Here is a 7,418-nt window from a genome sequence, read left to right on the forward strand (position 1 = left end):
TCAAAGTCGTTACCGCGTAGGCAGCAGTCACATCACCATTCTCCAATTTAAAACATGACCCGTCCACATATAGCGTACCATCCGGGTCGGATAGGGGAGTATCCCTCAAGTCGATGCGACCTTTTGTCTCTTCCTCCGTTTTGAAATAACAGTCATGTGGCTCAGAATCACTCGACTCTTGATCAGTCGGCAACAATGTTGCTGGATTCAATACATTGCATCTTTTGATCTGAATATGACTCGCTAATAACGTCAGCTCGTAACCAGATAATCTCGCACTAGTAAGGTGTTGAGTCTTCGTTCGGTTCATGAGTGTATCCACTGCATGAGGAACCATGACCACTAGCATATTGTTCATCACCAAACCAGCAGATTGTCGAATGGAAGCTGCAGCTGCCGCTGTAGCCCTCAAACAACTAGGTAACGCTCTGGCTACCGGATCTAATGTTGATGAGAAATACGCACAAGGGCGTTGTTTATCACCAAACTTCTGTGTCAGAACACTCAACGCGCAACCTTCTCTTTCGTGAACGTAGAGCGTGAATGGCTTACTGTAATCAGGTGTACCCAATACAGGAGCTGAACATAGTGCTTTTCGTAACTCAATAAAACTCTCTTGACATTCATCAGACCATGGCACCGGACTTGGAACATTTTTCCCAGTCAAGGCTACCAACGGTTTCGCTAAAAGTGAAAAATTTGGGATCCACTGCCTACAGTAAGAGGTAATACCTAGGAAGGCACGTACTTCCCTCTGTGTGCGTGGAACACTCATCTGCGTAATTGCTTTTATTCTCTCTGGGGTCAACTTCCTTCCCTCCTTTGATAAGAGGTGACCTAGGTAGGTTACTTCTTGGCAGCAGTATTGCATCTTGGAAGGAGACACCTTATGATTCAAATTAGACAAATGATGCAATAACGAAATTGTAGCTGCTTTGCAAGTTTCCTTGTCATCGGCAGCCACTAAAAGATCATCTACGTATTGTACTAGGGCAGAACCTGGAGGAAGGACAAAAGAATCTAGCTGACTTTTTAAAGCTTGACTATAAATGGATGGACTTTCACAATAGCCTTGTGGAGCGCGTTTAAATCTGAAACTGCGACCTCCTAAACAGAAGCCGAAAATATCCCTACTTTCTTCAGCTATCGGAATGCTGAAGAAAGCATTCTTTAGGTCTATAACTGAGAACCATGTAGCTGTAGCAGGTATCAATGTTAACAAGGCAGTAATGTCTGGCACTACAGGAAACTGCGGAATTACAATCTTATTAACTTCTCTAAGGTCTATGACAAACCTATAAACTGGAGGTTTTGTAGGGTCAGTTCGTTTCAGAATCGGTAATACAGGACTGTTACAGACATTTCCTCTAGTTTCTTCAACTACACCCTTCTTAATCAAGTCTTGCACAATCAGTAAAAGTGCACGTTCTCCTTCACTTGAGATTTTATATTGAGGAATTCTTGGAAATTTTACATTCGCTTTCAAAGTTACTACATACGGTGGAATTTCTAGGAGACCTACATCATTAGGACCAGTCGCCCAAAGAGAATCAGGGAGTGAACGTAGCTCCGGCGGGAGTGCGTCCATTGACAAGTACATCGGAGAGGTGAGTCTTTTACCCAAAGTAAGCTGTACTCCTTCCGGAGAACAGTACAATGTCGCATATAGTCGTTTTAACAAATCTAAACCAAGCAGATTTTCATTACAACCTGTCGTCAAAATCAGGGGTGCTTTCAAGTGACACGGTCCAACAGAAATAGACAAAGGACCAGATATCGGGTTGTACACAGGGGCGCCTGAAAAACCTACGGAAACATTTGTTGAGCCAGACAAAGGTGCGCCAGGGAGTTTCGCATGCATTATAGAACTTTTTGCGGCACCAGTATCCAACAGAAACGGTTCGACTACACCTGATGTTGCTACTGCGACATAAGGCCCACTCTGATCCACTGGAACTGATACTACTCCCTCTCTCTGTCCATGGCTGTCCTAGTACCCATTTTGTTGAAAACCCTCTTCTACTTCACAATAATCTTCAACAAGATATTGTTGAGATCTATTTTGCTGAACAGATTGTCCATTTCGTTGATCAAAGTGATAGGAGGGACGATCATTCGTTTGCGGAGGCATAGCACCTCGTCCTCGTCCTCTAGAATTCTGCACAAAACCACCACGACCTCTCTGAGCTGCTGCTGCATTATTTTGCGCTAAGATCGGACATTCATTTTTATAGTGACCCTCTTTCTTACAGTACGCGCATTGATTCCACTGGTATTGAGGCCTTGATGTACTATAATCTGTCCTTTGGTATGAGTTTTGCTGCGTATTAGTCTGATTCGTGCGAGGCGGATACGCCTGCTGCAAAAGAACTTTAGTTTTTAAATCTTTCGTTTTCTTCTCTGATTTCTCCTTTTCCTCTTTATCCCTATTTTCATAGTACTGCGCAGTCGCAAGTATTTGCGCTGTCGTAGATACAGCCCACGCACTTTCTGAGTCTTTTAATTTATTGCATAATCCAGGTAACAAATTATGCACAAATTTATCGACAAACAATCTTTGTCCTCCTTCTGTGCTCATATCCTGACCACTATGATCTACAAAAGTCTCTTCGAACCTCGTGAAGAAGTCCGAGACGCTTTCGTCTTTCTTCTGTTTACACGCTGACAACTTGTCCCAATTAACACGCAATGCTGGCATCAGAGTCTTCATTAAATCAATTATTCTACCTGGCAGATTAGCGATCAAAGGTTCGGGTTTCGCACCACCTATTTGTTGACCATCTGCTGCAGTGATAGCTGCCCAATCACCACCTAAAGCAGCCTGATGATCCTCTCTACGAATTTTAGCCCACACTGGTTGCGGAACTACATTGCCAAATAACATATCAATGTCGGCTAAGTTCATTATACAAGCCTCAACTGTCTGCGCTAATTCCTTGTAATATCCAGCTGGATTCTTACGTGGATCTGGCAAGGCCTGTTTCACTGCTAACACTTCTGCTCGCTTCCATGGAATATGTATCCATACTCTTTGGAACTGCGCTGGAGCAGCTGCAATTCCTGCATTATCATCACGTTGTACTGCTTCGCGCCAAATTGGAGGAACCTCCCTCATAGGATATTGGCGACTTAGCTTCATTTTACCTTTCTCTAAATCTCTCGGCGAACGAAGAGATGGATCACTCCTGAAACTTAAAATGAGTTCCATCGCTTGCTTTATTTTCTCACCCACTATCATTCCAGCAGCAAACTCCTTTTGAACCCTAATTAAATCTTCCAAATCTGATTCGACATCGTCTTCTTCTATCTCTTCACGTAACAACGAGCACATCTCATCAAAGACATATCGTTGCGTTGGCTCTCCCCATTGCATAAATGTCTCTAACACATCTCTCGTACTATATCTTCTACCCTTCGAAATCCATCTGAGAGCCGTGGAGTCTAAAACTCCCCGTTCCTCAGTACTAGGAAGCTGACTCCGTCTCTGAACAGAGTCAGGAGTAGGAGTCTTAATCAGGGTTTTATATATCGGAGACAGCATATTAGTAACTGAATCAGTAATTCTTCGACGAACAGAAAGTGGAGTTAGTACACTCGCAGACATAGAGAATGCAGTAGAGGTAGGAATAGATGACGAAACAGTAGGAGTATCGGGGAAAATAGCTTCTGGAGCAGTAGGTACAGTGGTAGGTATAGGAGCTGGCAGTGCGTGAAGAGGAGGAGCTGTAGGAACATTTACATTCACCACAGGAAGTATAGGAACTTGGTTCTGAGGAACAGGAGCAGGAGCACCAGGTTGTCCAGCAACCGGCAATTGAACATTCGGGATGAGCGGAGCCGTAGCACCTTGTGCATACGGTGGAGGTGACCGTAACAGATAAGACAGCAGAGGATCGTTTTCGGAGTCCTCCAGTATCTTAGCCATTTTCGATGGCAAGGCAGGATAGCACTTGTCAATCGCTAAGTTATGCTCTCTAATGGCTACATCTATGACCTTCTCACACTCGTTAGCCTGCAACTGTTTAGTCGCTTGCTCTAGAGTTAACTCTTCTTGTTCTTTTTGCTCTTTCTTCAACCTTTTCATTTCTCTCTGTTTGGATTCTTTCCGCCAATAACGAAAAGAGTCAAACATTGCCGGCCGGGCTTTCTTCCTAAATAATTTCGCTTCTAAGTTGTCGAGAATCTCTTGCTCAAAACTACCATGCAGTGGCCAACTAAGGACACCATCCTTCTTACAATAACGGACCCATATCTCATTATAAGTTATAGGACCCACGCCATACTTACAATATAAATCATATAGGGGAGTCCCAATCGGAGGAACCAGACAAGAGTCCTCCAATCGTGAGTCACTGTTGCAACTAAAACAAGACAACATTTTCCGACTTACCATTTTCAGTCCGGAACACAAAACAAACAAACACGAAACAAATATGTGCACTCGAACCAAGAACTTAGGCCTACCAAAACGAACTGATGTATCGATACCCAAAACTAAACCAAATAGATTATCGTAACTAGAACAACCAATGATAATCTAACAAAACCAAACTAAACCAAGAACCGATCAAGGATTTTTAACAATCCTCACAAAAGTAACCAGCTAGCTATTACTAAATACTTAACTGAGGCACTGAAGACGTCACCAAGGAGAAACCCGTCACGTTTCGCCGTACTAAGGACTGCACCACTTCGGGTCCAAGACAGGGCGACGGTCAAGGCAACGGCCCACTGCAGCCGTCCTGAACGGGAAACCCTCGTGGAAGAGAACTTCAGGGCCACTTTTGCGATATGCCGGGATCGATGAAGTGGGGCGCCTCCCTCAGGAATCTTCACACGAAGCTTCTCGAACTCTTCAGGCTTTTGGACCGGTACCGAATGACGTCGCCCCACGTTGGGCGCCAATTGGAGTTCTGGACTTTTTGGTTCCGTCCAGAGGTGTCAGGGTACAACACCCAAAGACCCCGGAGTTCCACCTGCCTTGGTGCACAAATGAACAGAAACACGGGCTTCTCGATGGTGGCATCAAAGACCAAAGGTTTATTACTGCAGGGACACAGAAGTCACAGAATCTACACACGGGCAGAATCTAGGAGACTGTTCGATTTGTACAAAGTGGGTCGCTCCTTATATACTAAAAATTGTGCTCTAGGCAAATATTTCACATGTCGGTACATTCCCAAACCTTTGTGTCTCTAAACAATAAATATTTGGTGTTACACAGGAACTGTCGATAAAATCTGATACCAAACATCTACGAAGAGGGGTTCCCACTAGTTCATCACAATCCCCTGTCAATATTGCATTCAGGACCCGGACCGCCTCATCGTAAAGTTCGTTACCTCCCCCTAATAAAGGCCCAGAAGGAAAGGAACAGAGCCAGGTGCAGAAGATAGAAAAGCGGGATAAGAGATGTTTGTGGGTTGTAAATGGGCAAGGCTACCGGCTTCGGCCGCCTAATCATGATCAGGTACAATGGACACGAAGACCAGTTTGGCAGGACTGGCCTTGGGCAGAGGAGGCAGCCTTTGTCGAGTCATGCAGCTACAGCGTGATCTGGTTTAAGGTGCACGTGTCATGTAAGAGGTGAATCTCCGGCTAAGGCTACGTGTCCTTAATCAAAGTGGAGTAAATGAAATGATCAGAGGCTATTGCATATGTGAGGGCAAGGAAACACAAAATGGCGGCCACGATCTAAGATGGATGCCGTGTGTATATCAGAAATGTGTCAGTGGAAGGAGTGCTCTTGCTCGTAGCGTAGCGAAAACACTAGGATATATGAAATGGATCATTTGCGGTTCACTGATACCATTTTTATGTATTTCCGACAAACTTGAAAACACGGGTTCAAGTCGTCACGGAACCGTCACGGAACCTCATGGACGGGGGTCCATCGGGCCTGGGGAGGCTCTTCCCTGCCTGGCTGGGTTTGGAAGCAGGGTCTGGGACCAGGACTTGAGCTCTGTCCGGCAGGCCCTGGGGTGCAGGAGCTCCCCATCCTGCAAGCCAGCCTAGGATCGGGGCGCTAGGGATGGGGGTCTATCAGGGCCTGGGGAGTCTCTCCCTGCCCTGGCTAAGGTTTGGGAGCTGGTACAGGGCCCAGGGCTTGAGCTCCATCCTGCAGGCCCCGGGGTGCGGGAGCCCTAACATCCTGCAAGTCAGCCGAAGATCCAGGCGCTGGGGACAGGGGTCCATCGGGGCCTGAGGAGGCTCTCCCTGGCCTTGCTAGGGTATGAAGCTGGGACCGGGCCTGGGGCTTGAGCTCCATCCAGCGGGCCCCGGGGTGCAGGAGCCCCCTGTCCTTCAGGCCAGCCGACGGTCCGGGTGCTGGGAAAGGGGTCCCATCGGGTCCGGTGATCCTCCCCCCAGCCTGGCCTGGGATTCGGAACCATGGACCAGGCCTGGGGCTTGAGGTCTGTCTGGCAGGCCCTGGGGTGTGGGATTCCCCTGGTCCTGCAAGCCAGCCGAGGGTCGGGGTCCTGGGGCTGGCTGTCCATCGGGGCCAGAGCAGGCTACCCCAACCCGGCTGGGTTCAGAAGCAGGGACCAGGCCTGTGAGGGTTTATGTCAGTAAAATTTCCAGTTAACTATAACCAGTGTCAAACCTATGGTTTTTTCAGTGAATTTAATAGGTTTTTTAAATGCTAATTCCTAACTATAACTGGTGTGAAACCTAAGGTTTTTTCAGTGAATATATATATATATATATATTCACAGAAAAAACCATAGGTTATAGTCCATATATAGTTAGGAATTTGCATTTACAAAACCTTGAAAATTCACTGAAAAAACCATAGGTTATAGACCATATATAGTTAGGAATTTGCATTTACAAAACCTTATTTTACTCGCATAAAACCATTGAAATTCCATATATAGTTAGATGCGCTAACTATATATCGCGCACCCGCAATCCACTGCTGATGATGTCACATATTACATCATTCATGACATGCTCAGTGACATCACTGATGACATCACTGATGACATCTCAAATGACATCACTGATGACATCACTGATGACAACATCCAGTGACTGTATGTTTCTGTAAAGTTAAAATATGTCTTACATATTGAAGAATGAGTGGATGTGTAAGTGTCTGGATGAAGGATTTAGTAGGTGCATGACTGACTGTATGAGTGAGTGATTAAATGTGTCTCACTGAGTGCATGGGTTAGTGACTAAACTGTTTTAATTTGTGCATCATTATATCTGTTGTTCTACAAACTGCTGCATATGTTGATCAGTAGCTATATGAGTAACTGTATGGGTTATTCATTGGTTGTCCAAGTATTTGTATGGGAAACTGAGTGTGTGTGTATGGGTGGCTGGGAGGTGTGTGACTCTGTACATAGATGTGTGAGTAGTTGATTCACTATATGTATGGGTTCAAAAGTGCATGTGGAAACAGCTGTATG

Source organism: Lissotriton vulgaris, unplaced genomic scaffold (genome assembly GCF_964263255.1).
Source record: "Lissotriton vulgaris unplaced genomic scaffold, aLisVul1.2 SCAFFOLD_10311, whole genome shotgun sequence".
Taxonomy (NCBI): Eukaryota; Metazoa; Chordata; class Amphibia; order Caudata; family Salamandridae; genus Lissotriton; species Lissotriton vulgaris.